Consider the following 18,213-nt stretch of genomic DNA (forward strand, 5'->3'; position numbering starts at 1 on the left):
CAGCTCTGTCAGCGCAATGCAGCCCACTTCCCCTGTTTGAAATCTCTGTCTGTCAGTCATCAGAGCATGGACAAGTATGCAAACTTGCTTTCCAGTCTCATGCACGAGTTTGCCAATCGATTCATGGTTTTCACTGAACTGGAAAAGGACTTTGCGTTTTTTGGCTCTCCATTCACCACGGATGCTTCCGAGGTCCCCGAGGCGATGCAAATGGAACTGATAGACTTGCAATGCTGCACGTGGTTGAAGGACATGTACAAATCTGTTGGTATTGAATCATTCTACCAATCGTTGCCACCTGAGTACCCGACTATCACTGCATTTGCAGGTAAAATACTCTGTATGTTTGGGACAACATATTTATGTGAGCAGGCATTTTCAGTTATGAATATTAATAAATCGAAAATGCGCAATCGTATGACACATCTCAATGATGTCATGAAAATAGCCACGGCCCAGAGCCTGTCCCCCAATGTGGACAAGCTGGTGAAAAATAAAAGGCTTCTGGCTTCGACATGTAAAATGTAGCTGGCTTGTCTGCCCATGTAACATAGTGCTGTGAAGTAATGATTGGGAGGGTATGTTTGTGGGAGTGGGAGTTTGTGGGAGTTGTTTAAGTTAATGTACCATCTGTTATTTATGTCTTTTTATTATTAAGTTCTAGTGAATATTTAGTCACTTGGCCTGTTGGTGGAGTACTTAACCTTGGCACATCTTTTGACTTCTTTAGGGCTACTTAGGGCCATCTTTTTTAATTGGCCTAATTAGGCCTGTGTATTGACATGGTTTTATGTTGTCAATAAATCTGATCAAAGTAATTTACAGTTTAGTTGTGTTTTTATGTGTCCTTGTCCATTTTGTTGTTTTTTTATTATTTAAAACAACAAACATTTATAAATAATATTTATATTCATAAATGATATCAAATAGTATGTCTATTTGTTTAGTGTTTGGTCTTGTCACGCCGGTAATGCGGCCCCCTGAGGTCCCACTTGAAAACAATCTGGCCCCCTGACCAATTTCACCCTGGCACCCCTGTTCTAGAGCAACATATGCTCCCATCCAGATGACGTCTCTTTCAGGGAAGACCTTGCATTTTCCCAACATGACAATGCCAAACCACATACTGCAGCAGTTACAGCATCATGGCTGCGTAGAAGAAGGGTCCAGGTACTGAATTGGCCAGCCTGCAGTCCAGATCTTTCACCCATAGAAAACATTTGGCGCATCATAAAATGGAAGATACGACAAAAAAGACCCAAGACAGTTGAGCAACTAGAATCCTGCATTAGACAAGAATGGGTTAACATTCCTATCCCTAAACTTGAGCAACTTGTCTCCTCAGTCCCCAGACGTTTACAGACTGTTGTAAAGAGAAAAGGGGATGTCTCACAGTGGTAAACATGGCCTTGTCCCAACTTTTTTGAGATGTGTTGCCATGAAATTTAAAATCACCTAATTTTTCTCTTTAACCTCCTAGGGCCTAGCGGTCACATACGTGGACAGCACTTTTTAGAAATTCAGAACAAGAATCCACATATCCACATATACTTTTTCTCAAAAAGTACATCTTATCAAAGATGATGCTTAGTTTTTATTCTAATCAGGTTCTAATAAGCCCAAATAGCAAAAAGAAATAAAAAATGCATGTAAAAAAAAACAGCTTGGGTCTTAGGAGGTTAAATGATACATTTTCTCAGTTTAAACATTTGATATGTCATCTATGTTCTATTCTGAATAAAATATGGAATTTTGAAACTTCCACATCATTGCATTCCATTTTTATTTACAATTTGTACTTTGTCCCAACTTTTTTGGAATCGGGGTTGTATAACTTGCTTCTAAAACTGTGTCACAATGTACATCTGTGTAACCAGGAAAGTCATGATAGTTTTAGCATGAAGTCTATTTTGTTAAAGTTATCAAATGCTAATTGATGGAGACTTGAGTGCCAAACTGTTCATGACAACTGCAGTCCTAAAGTTATCATGGCAATTTTAGTCCTAAACCATTGTAGCAAAACTGTAAAAGTGTCCAAAGCCATCTTCAAAGTGCGACTTTCGACTGTCCATATGGGGCCTTCCTCCACAGGAGCAACGCAATAAGACTCCAGCCAGACATAGGGCATCAGGATGGATCAGGTGGGTCTGAGGAACAGAAAGCATCACTGTCTCGAGACACAGACAGAGGGAAGCGATGGGGGTGAGGGAGGAGAGGTTGGTATGTATGCCCAATGTCACCTAATGAGTAACAACAGTACTGTATACATTTTGTACTGAGTGCTAGCAGGGACTCTTGCAAAACTAACTACGATAACATGACTAAAAGAGAGCGCCAGAAGGTAACACAGTTATGAGAGAGTCCATAAAGGAGCCAGTCACTCCACCATCAACAAACTGAAGTGAACGTGTGTGTGTGTGTGTGTGTGTTGGGGGGGGCAGTATCCATATATCCCAGTTTACCAAAACACACTATGCCTCAGAACCCTCCAGATCTACTCCCTTACCTAATAAAAAGCTATTAACAAAAGGCTTGCCAAAAAAGATATGTTTTCAGCCTAGACTTAAACACTGAATCTGTGTCTGAGTCCCAAACACTACTTGAAAGGCTATTCCATAACTGTGGGGCTTTGTAAGAAAAGGCTCTATACCCTGATGTAGCCTTCACAATATGGGGTACCAACAGACAGCCTGCACCTTTCGGTTGAAGTAGGTGTGGTGCAGTGGCAGCTGGTGGGCTTTGAAATAGGGGAAGCTCAGTTTTAGGTCTACGTAATACAATTTTTCAATTATTTGTTATTTGTCATGAGTCAATTTGTTGTTATGTGGGTCTGTCTCAGAAACTGGTCTCTCATTTGGGACATTATGGTCAAAAAATAAATTTTCTAATTTTACTTTTTTTTTTTTGCATTTACCTAACACTCAATGTTTCTTTTATCATGTTTAATAAGAATAAAGATAGCGTCTTGCTTTATCTGGCCTCTGCTGTGGAATTATTTTTTTTTATTACAATTCAAATGTTTTTGTAAAATTTTTTGAAAATATTGAAAAAATTTCCTTTTTTTGATTGCTTGGGTTAAAAATGCCAAGTTATGATGACTGAATTGATTATTCACTTAAAAATGAATAATACGATACCATTTTGGGTATTTGATATGGCAAAATAGGACACAATGGAAAAATCAAGAACGCACCGGAAAGATGAGAATAACGGCGGTGATAAAAGAACAGCGACTGTACCGGCTGAAGGTCGCGCGGGTCTCTGCTGTGGCGCGCGAACAACGAGACATCACTACCACACTGGACGGAGCGCGAGGCGGGGGCGGGGCAAAATGACTGGCCGTACTTTGCCATTACAGCAGATAAATACCAGCTGTTAGCAGCTAGCACTGCAGATCCCAATAAGGCTCAAGCTAGCCTACAACCACGTTGATTGAACTACAAATGAAATAAATGAGTGAATTCACAAATGATCAAACTGATAGAATGGATGAAAGTTAACGGAGCACAACGAGTAATATTTACATTTATTTACAGAGTAATGTACAGAGACATCAATGAGAAGAAACGTTTATATGAAAAGAAATTCGGACAGCACTTTGGCACACGACTACACTTTCTCGACATCCGCTAGGGACTGACTGATCATGCTTCCGTGTTCCTCGCCGATGCCGAAGTACAGCGACCGCCCTCCTCATGTCTTTCAAACACCACCTCCAATAATCCTTTATCAGCCCGTCTTCTTGGGCTGCCCATGTCCCGTTTACCCCCAGAGATACCCGGCTTCCCCGGAAGTGACGATTTTGTCGATTTTAACCAATAACAACTAGCCGAAATTGGCTGTTCAGAGCCGTCTCGTAGACTGCAACGGATACCCGGCTGCCAGTCCATAGAGCCCATTGAAATAAGAAAGGTGATTCTCGTAGCGAACTGCAAGTTCGTCAGACATCACTCAAATAAGTTACAGGATGACATAGGGATAGTTATGAACGTAAATACAATCTTGGGCATATATTATGTTATGCAAGTTATTGTTTTAATGAGAATTCAACGTCGTAGACGCCGCAGTTTGGGGAGAGAATTTTAGGGGAAGTTTGGCTTCCCTTGTCTCTGAGAAATCGCCCCTGGTGTGGTGGGTTATAAAGGACCAGAATTTCGCTCAGGTACTGTGGTGCAAGACAAATCAGCACTTTAAAGGTAAGTAGTAGTATTTTATAATCAATACGAAATTTGATAGTGAGCCAGTGCAATGTGGATAAGATAGGGATGATGTGGTCATATCTTCTAATTTGAGTAAGGGACTCCTGCTGTTGCATTTTGAACAAATTGGACCTTGTTTATGCACTGATTGGAACATCCAGACAGCAAGGCATTACAATAATCTAACCTAGAGGTAACAAAAGCATGAACTAGTTTGTCTGCATATACATTATATTTCTTATCTTAGCAATATTTCTGAGATGAAAGAAAGCTATGTTTTTTATATGAGTTTCAAACAAAAGACTGGAGTCAATGATCATACTGAAGTCTTTTATTGTTGCATGCAAAGAAACAGAAAGGCCATCCAGAGTTACTATGTAACTAGAAAGCCTACTTCTAGCTGCATGTGGTCCTAGTACAAGGACTTCTGCCTTGTCAAAGTTAAGTGAAAGAAAGTTAATAAGCATCCAGTGTCTAATGTCCCTTACACATTCTTCAGGTTTATTAAGCTGGTGCCTCTTATCTAGCTTTGCAGAAACATACAACTGTGTGTCATCAGCATAACAGTGGAAACTAATACCATGCTTATGAATAATATTACCCAGAGGTAGCATGTATAAAGAAAAAAGTGCAGCCTTTGACATCATTGATAATTCCTTCTCCTGGATAGACCAGAAAAAGTTGTGGGAGTTAAGGGAATGGCCCTTTCCTGGTTCAGGTCTTATTTAACTGAGCAATACAAGTGGGTAGACACAGCGCTGATCAGACGCTAACAGTAGGTTGTTTACTACTTTAACCAGTGCTGTCTCTGTGCTATGATGAGGTCTGATACGTTACATAGATGTTATTCCTGTGTAGATATGAACATAACTCCTGTACCACAGCTTTTTCTAGGATCTTGGAGATAAAGAGGAAGTTTGATATTGGCCTATAATTGATAATTGATGGCCTATAATTGATAATTGGACAGCTGACAGGTGTCGAGGTCAGGTTTTTTAATCGGGGTTTGATAACTTCTAGTTTAAAGGATTTGGGTACATAGCCAGTTCTAAGGGAAGAATTGATGATCTTGAGAACAGGTTAAATTGCTTTTGGTATTATTTATTTGAAGAGCCATGTAGGTAAGGGATCTAGTACACAAGTTGAAGATTTTGATGTGGAAATTTATGAAATTCGTTTGATTTCTGGCGGCACGATGGTGTAGTGGTTAGCGCTGTCGCCTCACAGCAAGAAGGTCCAGGTTCGAGCCCTGCGGCTGGCGAGGGCCTTTCTGTGCAGAGTTTGCATGTTCTCCCCGTGTCCGCATGGGTTTCCTCCGGGTGCTCCGGTTTTCCCCAAAGTCCAAAGACATGCAGGTTAGGTTAACTGGTGACTCTAAATTGACCATAGGTGTGAGTGTGAATGGTTGTCTGTGTTTATGTGTCAGTCCTGTGATGACCTGGCGACTTGTCCAGGGTGTACCCCGCCTTTCGCCCATAGTCAGCTGGGATAGGCTCCAGCTTGCCTGCGACCCTGTGGAAGGATAAAGCGGCTAGAGATAATGAGATGAGATGAGTTTGATTTCTCTAAGAGGAGTAAAACATTCTAATTGCTCATCTGATAAACTTATCTGGTTAGCTACAACCCCGATTCCAAAAAAGTTGGGACAAAGTACAAATTGTAAATAAAAACAGAATGCAATAATTTACAAATCTCAAAAACTGATATTGTATTCACAATAGAACATAGACAATATATCAAATGTGGAAAGTGAGACATTTTGAAATTTCATGCCAAATATTGGCTCATTTGAAATTTCATGACAGCAACACATCTCAAAAAAGTTGGGACGGGGCAATAAGAGGCTGGAAAAGTTAAAGGTACAAAAAAGGAACAGCTGGAGGACCAAATTGCAACTCATTAGGTCAATTGGCAATAGGTCATTAACATGACTGGGTATAAAAAGTGCATCTTGGAGTGGCATCGGCTCTCAGAAGTAAAGATGGGAAGAGGATCACCAATCCCCCTAATTCTGCGCCGACAAATAGTGGAGCAATATCAGAAGGGAGTTCGACAGTGTAAAATTGCAAAGAGTTTAAACATATCATCATCTACAGTGCATAATATCATCAAAAGATTCAGAGAATCTGGAAGAATCTCTGCGCGTAAGGGTCAAGGCCGGAAAACCATACTGGGTGCCCGTGATCTTCAGGCCCTTAGACGGCACTGCATCACATACAGGCATGCTTCTGTATTGGAAATCACAAAATGGGCTCAGGAATATTTCCAGAGAACATTATCTGTGAACACAATTCACCGCGCCATCTGCCATTGCCAGCTAAAACTCTATAGTTCAAAGAAGAAGCCATATCTAAACATGATCCAGAAGTGCAGACGTCTTCTCTGGGCCAAGGCTCATTTAAAATGGACTGTGGCAAAGTGGAAAACTGTTCTGTGGTCAGACGAATCAAAATTTGAAGTTCTTTATGGAAATCAGGGACGCTGTGTCATTCGGACTAAAGAGGAGAAGGACGACCCAAGTTGTTATCAGCGCTTAGTTCAGAAGCCTGCATCTCTGATGGTATGGGGTTGCATTAGTGCGTGTGGCGTGGGCAGCTTACACATCTGGAAAGACACCATCAATGCTGAAAGGTATATCCAGGTTCTAGAGCAACATATGCTCCCATCCAGACGACATCTCTTTCAGGGAAGACCTTGCATTTTCCAACATGACAATGCCAAACCACATACTGCATCAATTACAGCATCATGGCTGCGTAGAAGAAGGGTCCGGGTACTGGATTGGCCAGCCTGCAGTCCAGATCTTTCACCCATAGAAAACATTTGGCGCATCATAAAACAGAAGATACGACAAAAAAGACCTAAGAGAGTTGAGCAACTAGAATCCTACATTAGGCAAGAATGGGTTAACATTCCTATCCCTAAACTTGAGCAACTTGTCTCCTCAGTCCCCAGACGTTTACAGACTGTTATAAAGAGAAAAGGGGATGTCTCACAGTGGTAAACATGGCCTTGTCCCAACTTTGAGATGTGTTGTTGTCATGAAATTTAAAATCACCTAATTTTTCTCTTTAAATGATACATTTTCTCAGTTTAAACATTTGATATGTCATCTATGTTCTATTCTGAATAAAATATGGAATTTTGAAACTTCCACATCATTGCACTCCATTTTTATTTACAATTTGTATTTTGTCCCAACTTTTTTGGAATTGGGGTTGTACAGGGTTACTCAAATTATTATGGCAAAGTGCATATCTTATTGCTCAGACATATTTTCAATTAGATGAGACAATGATCTGAGGTAGCTTCAGACTGTGGAAGTGTGACTACATTTTCTACAATGTTGTATATCTAACCCGAATGTTAGTACTAGATCAAGAGTGTGACCACCATTATGAGTAGGTCCTATGACATTTAACTCCTTCTGAATCTAGAATGGACACAAATGCTGTTTTCACAGGGTTTTTTCAGTTATCGAAGTGAATATTAAAGTCTCCCATAAATAAAGCTTTGTTTAAGGAAATAACCAGATCCGAGATGAAATCCACAAATTCAGAAAGAAACTCAGAATATGGCCCTGGGGGCCTGTAAATAATAAGGAATGGAATTGACTGGGTAGACTTATTTTTTTGTGGGTACATATATTATGTTAATATGAAGAACTTCAAAGGTATTGAATTTATAACCAGGTTTTTGTGTCTTGCCTAGGTAATCATTATAAATAACTGCAACGCCTCCTCCTCTACCAGTTAGACAAGGCTGGTGTATATAACCGTGTTCAGGAGGACTAGCTTCATTTAATGTTATATTTAATCCATGTTTCTTTTAAACACAGTACATTAAACTCCTGATCAGTGATAAGTTAATTAACAATTAGCGCTTTAGACCACTGAGCTCTATATAAAATCTGGAGAGCTTATAGGCTCGTCAGACTCAGCCATATGGCTGCCATCTTACCACTCACATCACGGAGCGGAACAGTCTACTGGGAGCTACACAAAACTGGACAAGTTATTTATGTAGTTGGTGAGAAACATTACAAGAAAAAATGCCTGCATGTGCAGCAGTGAAATGTACAAACTGCCAAGTTAAAGGTTGTGGAAAGACATTTCACCTGTGAGTAGAGTATTGATAGTGCGTGACTGCTTTTACATGTGTGTGCACAGTGCCATTTGCATGGACCCCTATAGCATTTTATGATGGTTTGCAAGAGCAAGGAAAAAAAAACAACAGAAAATCTCTCTCATTGTCTTGTCTGTTTTTGTTGAAAATCTGGCATTGATATGTTGGACGAACACTGTGACCTTGGTGCGATTTGTTGGGGGGGGGGGGATCATCCCCCCCTCTGGTTTTTATCTCTGCTGAAAAAAAATCCTCGGGGACAACCCCGTCAATAAAACAAACAAACCAAAAAAAAAAAGTTGACATGACAGGCATGTTGTGACACAGTTTTCTATGGTCTACATTGCACTCACTTTCAAAATGACCCGAAGTGGCAGCTTTGATGTTCACGAACGTTTAGGTTTGCCAACCGTCCGTATTGGGCGGGACATCCCGTTTTTTGGGTAATTTTAATTTGTCCCGTCAGGGACAGATCCTGCCCCTCACTCCAATGCTGTGGTGTAAATCGCGTAATTGCCGTGAGAAGCGCTATTACCGCGAGTCGCGGTCATCTGCGATTTAAAACCATTCACTGTTGCCATATCCTGGATTTTTAAGCTATATACTGACAAAATAGGCATCAAATTAAACTAGAGCAGATGGTGCAGCCAGTGGATACAGCCTAACTGTTCGATAAGGATAGCAGATAGCTTAAAAAAAAATCCTTCCGAAACAGGATAGACCTCAGCCTATAGTAGGGGAGCTTTTCTGCCTCACTCCTGCCTTTGTGATGTCTTTCTCTCTTCTTCTTCTGCTATGAAGCATTGCAGAAGGTTCTTAGGGTTTTCAAATGGACAATTAAGCAAATATCAGGGTTTTACAGCTACAGCAAATCATTTTTCAGTTTATGACATTGCCTTCATAAATATGGCCTGATGAATTATTTGGCCAAAGTTTAAAAGAGAAAAATGAGACAATAATATTAGAATTGTTTGTTATTTTGCATTAAGTTACTTAAAAATATCCATTAATTGGTCTATTAATTTTTAAAAGCTCCATTTTAGAAATGAATTTATAGTGGCCTACATTTGAAACACTCACCTAAAGGCGATTCGGTACTGTAACTATTTTGGGGCGCTGGGGTGCGTGTACAGGGCCTGTACCGGTACTTGTCCGCACCCGGAACAAAGTGTCCCTCATTTGGATATGAGAAAGTTGGCAACCCTACGAACGTCCCCAGCAAATAGATACATTGTAGATAATCAGAGTGTGAACGTGGATTTAGCGCCATGAATCACATCCTTACTGATGAGCGCAACAGAATGAATGTATCCACACTGACAGCCTTCTTTTCCTCGCTGTCAATGGGCCAGACGTGCGTTCCTTCCCTGCTGAGAAATTCGCAGAAATGTGGATTAAAGAAGGGCGAAACGCGGCGGATAGCGCACCGACGGGAAAGCAGAAAAGGCCACATGAACTGCGCCATCAGAGCAAACTGTTCATTTAGTATTCATGTATTTCAGTGATTTTCGAGTCACTGTCCATTTAATCTGGAGGGAGAGAAACATCACAGCAACGCGACAAGCAATGCGAACTTTGTTGTTAGTGTTCATGTATTTAGTCAGAGAGATAGGAAGATGAATTTACTATCTCTGGTTTAGTGTTCGTTTTCATTTAGTGTTATTCATTTGATATCATCGGATGTTATTGAGCTGTTAGCCTATTGTTACCTTAATTTTGTGACGTTTCATGATTAAAAAAAAACATCCCCCTTCTGGTTTTTTGACAAATCGCACCCTGACTGTGACTGTGTCAGATTTTCGATGGAAATGTCCCATGAATCCATCAAAGCCAAAGTCAAGATATGTTTGATATTGAATGTGGGAGCTCAAGCTCAACAGCTCAAGTTCAACAAGAAAAATGAACTGAGTAAATTAGCCTCAGTAAAATGAAAGAAGGACCATAGCCTTAGGTAGAAATGGCAGTGAAGGATGCAAATAAAGAGATGTGTTATTTTTCTCGTTTGGTCAGTAGTTATTTTCATTTACTTAAGGCTAAGCACAATTGGCAATGTACATCATCTACACGTCACAACCACTTGCACAAATTGACAAAATGGGCATGATTATCTGTTTTAACTCCATGAGTTTAGTTTAAATTTAGTGCAAGTATATTGATAAGTACTCTTAAATCAGGGTTGGTCATATTTCCTGGTTAACGGCTTATTTCTTGGATGGTGTCCAAAATATGATTTCCTGTACAAAGAAAAACCGAAATAATCTCTGTAAAAATAATTATAGTAATAAAAGAGCCGCTCAAAAAAAGAAAAAAAAACAGTCAGAGACTGAACTGGAAAAGGGAAAAAAACAATAACAGTAAAGGGGAGTGCTATAAAGATATGTAAGGAATGTTGGTATAGTTGAGAATATAAAAGGAGGTAATGAAAGTGGGAAAAAAAGTCAAGAGATACTTTTCTTCAGGCAAATTTGATCAGATACGACAGTTTAACACATAAGCAGTGTACCACGATGTGAGTGGTAAGATGGTGACCGGCTTCACTCGTCTTTACAGCAGGGAAAGGGCTATGACCTCTTCAGATTTTATATAGAGCTTTAGATGTAAGAGACCTAATTAATAGTTATTCCACGAAACTGAGTTGTACATGAGCTGATAGCCGACGAGCCACGTAGTGCCTAGTATAAGCCATGTATGACAAGGTTGAGTGGAATAACTGTTTTATTCTATACACATTCACTGGATTTTGAGAAACAGGGCATTTTTATTTTTAGCAAATTAGATAAAGGAAAACTTTATACAAAACATTCAACAAAATAACTTCCACTTAAAATGTAAACAAACCAGTGAAATGACAATAACAATTTGTGGAAAAAGTGATAATTGACAAATAAAATAGATACGTTCTTATCATCAAATACTTTTATTCCATATTTTGTTGCTTTTTGTTTTGTGTGTGTGTGTGTGGGGGGGGGGTTTCTTCTTCAGGGCTTTTTGGCAGTTGACAAACCAACTTAAAGGTGCATTACTGCCACTGATTGGGCTGGAGTATAGAACAGGCGATACTGGGGGGGAGAAACTGTATTCTTTTAACTATTTATGTCTCTTTTAAATACTTGATAATTATTTTTGTAGTTTTGTTTTCAAGTCGAGTTTTTATTTCATCCTTGGATGGTTCAGTAAGACGCTTCACCATTTTTTTTCTCTACTGATATGAGCTGATATCCTAATAGTAGAGTAGCCAATCAGAGCATGATTGCTCATATCCAGTGAATGTGGATATAATAGCCCTACCTTTAGATCAAAAGGTGCTGGCAGTGGCTATACAGTCAATGCATACATTCCTTCCTATATTATTTGGTGATACTCTGCCAGGCCTACAATTGAGGTAATTTCAGTGCTTGTTCTTTTCTGAGTCTTTCTGTCTTCAGATGTGTCTGCAGTAAGTGAATGCTCATTGGGGTTCATGTGTTGTGATAGCCAATAGACTGGAAAATTTCAGGTCAAATGACCATCCTGAAGTCATGGATTACAAACATTAACATGTTTCACAGATGCCTGGATAACGAGCAAGATTACTATAATTGGATCAATTTAACTGGATGATGAATTTAACCTGCCACAATTTTCTCATTTCATTACACTGAAAGTTTAAAGGTTTGCTGCTCATCACAGAACTCTACAAACTTTTTTTTTTATGTAGGTAGCAAGTCATTGCCTGACCTTTCTGAACTTAGAACATACAACTTGTGTGTGTCTGATGATCTAAGATGATGTTAAAGCAATTTTCTCTTTATTTCAGCTAAGTTAGGCTTTTGAGTTCTGGAATCAGATTGGACTGAGGATTTTAATTAATTTTGGATAACAGCAGCTCTCTAACAGCAGTACTGGCCTCAAGGTAAATCCAGCATTTGTTGTACTATGTTATTGTTTCTAAAAATCATGTAATTACTGATGTAGTTTTCTGGGCGACATTTATTTAGTAGTTTTGTAATGACTCTCTGTTTCAGGACTTTGTGAAAGTCAGAGGTAAAACTCTTCCCTTTTTATTGGTACAAGCTGCATTTTTTTGTCCGAGAGGATGTGAACAGAAAGAGACTGGTACAAGAGGAATAAAACACTGCTGTCATCATAAATTTTGGGGTGATACCATCCTCTTGTTGATTATTTTCTTATAGCAGCATTTTATGTTGTGTTTTTATTCCTTAAATGATAGATACTGTAGCTATTTTCTATTGCTTAGATTACCAATTTTTGTTTCTTTTCATCTTAGCAATTTATCACAGTTGATTTTTCCACAAAGCAGTCAACTGTTCAAAACAAGAGGGAACATGATATAAAGAGGCTCAGATATAAAACAGATATAAAGTTGAAATGATGCCATTATTCTGCTTTCAACATTGGTCCCAGTTCAGTTTACAAACTGCACTGCAACTATAAGCTGTACTACCCTGTCCGGAGTGATCGTTAATCTCACTTTGACCAAGTGACAATTAAACAAAAGAAGGTGTTAATGGGAAGCATATCAAAAGTTCTGAAACCTGACACTCAGAGGAACTGCTCCTTTCTCCATCTGTCTGTTGAAACAAAAGATGAAGCCTGACAGATGAAACTGATGTATTTTTACAAAAATGATCATTAAGGATAGATATAATCAATTTCTTATACTTCCTGCAATGTGACTGACTTTGTAATCCAAGTCCTCTTGTGGATTCAGAAATATACTTTTTTAGCCAGGATTTTTCAGCCCCGGCTTGCTACCTTATCTTGACAGAGAACAACTACTTCATAATGCTACTGTATGTACAAAATGGTCATTTAACCTCTAAAGACTCAACTTCCTCAGGGTTAGTGTCCTTTTCCTGTTACAATAAAATTTAAGAAATAAAAATTAGTCAAATTGGCAAGAAAGACACCATTTGACTTGTATGTCAATGCTAACCTCTTTGATGAAGCGGTACTCAAAGAGAATGCCCTTGGCAGGTAAGGGAATTGTGAGCTGCTTGCTTGATGCTTATATGTACTCCAGAATGTCATGCCTTGCCCGCGTCTCCTCAGTCAGAGCACTCATTAGCAGCTCCCTCACCAGACCATCAAACTTTACTCTCCCGAGCTCTGTGCAGCTGGCACCCACTGACCACACCAGAGAGAACACAAAAATACCCTAGCCAAGAGAGAGAACACCAAGTCAGGCTAGTTACATTGGAGTCTTGTTCCAATCCCAAAAACCAAAAACAGTTTATGAAAATATGGGGGATGCTGGTAATGCTGAGTGGGGATGTTACCTGAAGAGAGAAGCCACCAGGTAGGATCATGACAATAATGACAATAGAGCTGAAACACACACTGATCTCATTCTTTTGTGGATAACCTGTACAATTACTCAATCATCTGTACTTGAAGTGACCAGTAACTCAGGATCACAAAACTGGACATGCCTTGTAGGTTACATGGTTACACAACCACATTCTAACCATTAAAAAGAGTTCTCCAGTAGCTTTCAAAGGACACCATCCCCATGGTGCTGCATTGGCAATTTTGCCAACTTTGGTGCTCTATTTCCAGTTAAAATGAAGCCTCAGGTGCTGCAACTGAGCTGTGTTTCAAACAATCATTTCCCCCAGTCAAAAAAAGACTGTTTATTTGCAGCACCTTAGAATTTTGTTATTTTTGGGAGAATCTATAAATGCATTGATTTATTTGTTGAAATATGGTGAACCTGTAGCACATTTTGTTTACAACACTAAACCTCGTCTCGTCTCGTCTCGTCTTCTTCCGCTTATCCAGGACCGGGTCGCGGAGGCAGCAGTCTAAGCATGGAAGCCCAAACTTCCCTTTCCCCAGACACCTCGGCCAGCTCCTCGGGAAGAACACCGAGGCGTTCCCAGGCCAGCCGAGAGACATAGTCCCTCCAGCGTGTCCTGGGTCTTCCCCGGGGCCTCCTCCCGGGGGGACATGCCTGGAACACCTCCCCAGGGAGGCGTCCAGGAGGCATCCGAAAAAGATGCCCGAGCCACCTCAGCTGGTTCCTCTCGATGTGGAGGAGCAGCGGTTCTACTCCGAGCTCCTCCCGAGTGACTGTGCTTCTCACCCTATCTCTAAGGGAGCGCCCAGCCACCCTGCGAAGGAAACTCATTTCAGCCGCTTGTATCCGCGATCTTGTTCTTTCTGTCATTACCCAAAGCTCATGACCATAGGTGAGAGTCGGAACGTAGATCGACCGGTAAATTGAGAGCTTCGCCTTTTGGCTCAGCTCCTTCTTCACCACGACGGACCGGTAAAGCGACCGCATCACTGCGGAGGCTGCACCGATCCGCCTGTCGATCTCACGCTCCATCCTTCCCTCACTCGTGAACAAGATCCCGAGATACTTAAACTCCTCCACTTGAGGCAGGACTTCTCCACCAACCTGGAGAGGGCAAGCCACCCTTTTCCGGTCGAGAACCATGGCCTCGGACTTGGAGGTGCTGATTCTCATCCCAGCCGCTTCACACTCGACTGCAAACCGCCCCAGTGCATGCTGAAGGTCCTGGTTTGAAGAAGCCAACAGGACAACATCATCCGCAAAAAGCAGAGATGAAATCCTGTGGTTCCCAAACAGGATTCCTTCCGGCCCCTGGCTGCGCCTAGAAATTCTGTCCATAAAAATTATGAACAGAACCAGTGACAAAGGGCAGCCCTGACGGAGTCCAACATGCACTGGGAACAGGTCTGACTTACTGCCGGCAATGCGAACCAGACTCCTGCTCCGTTCGTACAGGGACCGGACAGCCCTTAGCAAAGAGCCCCGAACCCCATACTCCCGAAGCACCCCCCACAGAATACCACGGGGGACACGGTCGAATGCCTTCTCCAGATCCACAAAGCACATGTGGACTGGTTGGGCAAACTCCCATGAACCCTCGAGCACCCTATGAAGGGTATAGAGCTGGTCCAGTGTTCCGCGACCAGGACGAAAACCGCATTGTTCCTCCTGGATCCGAGGTTCGACTATTGGTCGAATTCTCCTCTCCAGTACCCTGGAGTAAACCTTCCCTGGGAGGCTGAGAAAAGTATGATTCCCCTATAATTGGAGCACACTCTCCGGTCCCCTTTCTTAAAAAGAGGGACCACCACCCCAGTCTGCCACTCCAGAGGCACTGTCCCCGACCGCCACGCGATGTTGCAGAGGCGTGTCAACCAAGACAGCCCCACAACATCCAGAGACTTGAGATACTCAGGGCGGATCTCATCCACCCCCGGTGCCTTGCCACCGAGGAGCTTGCAAACCACCTCAGTGACTTCGGCTTGGGTAATGGACGAGTCCACCTCTGAGTCATCAGCCTCAGTCTCCTCAGTGGAAGACATGACGGTGGGATTGAGGAGATCCTCAAAGTATTCCTTCCACCGCCCGACAATGTCCCCAGTCGAGGTCAACAGCTCCCCACCCGCACTGTAAACAGTGTTGGCAGAGTACTGCTTCCCCCTCCTGAGGCGCCGGACGGTTTGCCAGAATTTCTTCGAGGCCGACCGATAGTCCTTCTCCATGGCCTCCCCGAACTCCTCCCAGTTCCGAGTTTTTGCCTCCGCAACTGCCCGAGCTGCAGCACGCCTGGCCTGCCGATACCCGTCGGCTGCCTCAGGAGTCCTGGAGGTCAACATGGCCCGATAGGACTCCTTCTTCAGCTTGACGGCATCCCTTACTTCCAGTGTCCACCACCGGGTTCGGGGATTGCCGCCACAACAGGCACCGGAGACCTTGCGGCCACAGCTCCGAACAGCTGCATCCACAATGGAGGTAGAGAACATGGTCCACTCAGACTCAATGTCCCCCGCCTCCCTCGGAAGCTGGGAAAAGCTCTCCCGGAGGTGGGAGTTAAAGACCTCCCCAACAGAGTGCTCGGCCAGACGTTCCCAGCAGACCCTCACCATACGTTTGGGCCTGCCAGGTCTGTCCAGCTTCCTCCTCCGCCAGCGGATCCAACTCACCACCAGGTGGTGATCAGTTGACAACTCAGCCCCTCTCTTCACCCGAGTGTCCAAGACATAGGGTCGGAGATCAGATGACACGACTACAAAGTCGATCATCGACCTCCGACCTAAGGTGTCCTGGTGCCACGTGCACTTGTGGACACCCCTATGCTCGAACATGGTGTTCGTTATGGACAAACTGTGACTAGCACAGAAGTCCAATAACAAAACACCACTCGGGTTCAGATCGGGGAGGCCGTTCCTCCCAATCACGCCCCTCCAGGTGTCACTGTCATCGCCCACGTGAGCATTGAAGTCCCCCAGTAGCACAATGGAGTCCCCAGTCTGAGCACCCCTCAGTACCTCTCCCAGGGACTCCAAGAAGGCTGGATACTCTATACTGCTATTTGGCCCGTAGGCACAAACAACAGCAAGAGCCCTCTCCCCAATCCGAAGGCGCAGAGAGGCGACCCTCTCGTTCACTGGGGTAAACTCCAACACATGGCGGCTGAGCTGGGGAGCTATAAGGAAGCCCACACCAGCCCGCCGCCGGTCACCACGGGCGACTCCAGAGAAGTGGAAAGTCCAGCCCCTCTCGAGGAGCTGGGTTCCAGAGCCCAAGCTGTGCGTGGAGGTGAGCCCGACTATCTCTAGCCGGTACCTCTCAACCTCCCGCACAAGCTCAGGCTCCTTCCCCCCCAGCGAAGTGACATTCCATGTCCCAACAGCCAGCCGCTGTGTCCGGGGATCAGGTCGTCGAGGCCCCTGCCTTCGACTGCCACCCAATCCACACTGCACCAAACCTCTGTTCAGAGCAATTTATTTAGTTTTATACAGACAAAAATACACACTGTTTTGCAATGTTTATGATTCAGAAATTAGAAGTCTTTTCTCTCATAGTTGCTCTTCATTAAACATTTCTTCAAAATATCTGAGGAATCAAATTAAATCGAATCATGAAGCCAGTATTGTGAATAGAATCAAATTGTGACCAGAATATACTGTATCATGACACCCCTAGAGGATACAATTTTGCATTACATCATCTCATCTCATCTCATCTCACCTCATCTCATCTCATCTCATCTCATCTCATCTCATTATCTCTAGCCGCTTTATCCTGTTCTACAGGGTCGCAGGCAAGCTGGAGCCTATCCCATCCCATGCATTACATCAGTGTTCACTCATTATAGTCAAAATAACATAACGCATATACTGTAAGAACTGAGTAACTGAGTCCGTTAAAAGACATCAAGTAATGCTGTGTGAGAGCAGTAGAAAGGCAGAACAAAATAAAACAATCCTACATGCAGTCAGTGGTCGAGTTGTAAAATCAAACCAGGGGGGATGGTGAAATTTTTAGTCGCGTGTCGACCCATCGGTCGGTCCGTCGGTGGGAAACTGGTTTGCTTTTAGGAGGGTTTGCACACAACGTAGGTCTGTGGACCTTGTTCATTTACCAGACATACAGTATTTTGTGCTGATAAAGTGTGTAGTACACACTGTGTACCCTTTTTATTGTTGTAAAAAACATAATACACTGGTATTTTACTGTAAAACATGCAGTGTGGATGTCATGTGTCATATTTAGTCAGTCTCCTGGCTGACATACCTACCACATTCTCCATATTAGGGTGAAATGCAGATGACAAATTTGAAGTGTAACTTCATAGTCATGGTAGGCTCCTTTTAAATTGTTTGGTAAATAATTTATTAAAACCTCAGCAGGCAATGTAAATGAACAACTGAATATTTTCGTATCAAGTCAATAGAATTTTTATTCAAAGCTGAACATTGGGAACATTGAGTTAAATACAGAGGTAGGTAGGTAGCCAATAAGCTAAAACAAGCAACAGTAAATTGTAAATCTTCAGCTGTTGGTTCTCCTGCTTGCTCCTGCTCCTGTATTGTCTCACACTCCGGGTCCCCTCCAGCTCCTGTCGCA

At 42.4% G+C, this 18,213-nt stretch overlaps 1 long non-coding RNA gene and 1 pseudogene across 1 annotated transcript; one reads left to right on the forward strand and one right to left on the reverse strand.

The window, feature by feature from the left end:
• LOC132895873 (dynein axonemal heavy chain 7-like) overlaps positions 1-18,213 on the reverse strand; it is a 594,076-nt pseudogene that overhangs the window by 311,785 nt on the left and 264,078 nt on the right.
• On the forward strand, positions 4,045-12,403 carry LOC132896464 (uncharacterized). Its single transcript, XR_009656053.1, has 3 exons — positions 4,045-4,196; positions 12,121-12,216; positions 12,329-12,403. It is a non-coding gene; the product is annotated as an uncharacterized LOC132896464 (long non-coding RNA).

This window comes from Neoarius graeffei, chromosome 13 (assembly GCF_027579695.1).
Source record: "Neoarius graeffei isolate fNeoGra1 chromosome 13, fNeoGra1.pri, whole genome shotgun sequence".
NCBI lineage: Eukaryota > Metazoa > Chordata > Actinopteri > Siluriformes > Ariidae > Neoarius > Neoarius graeffei.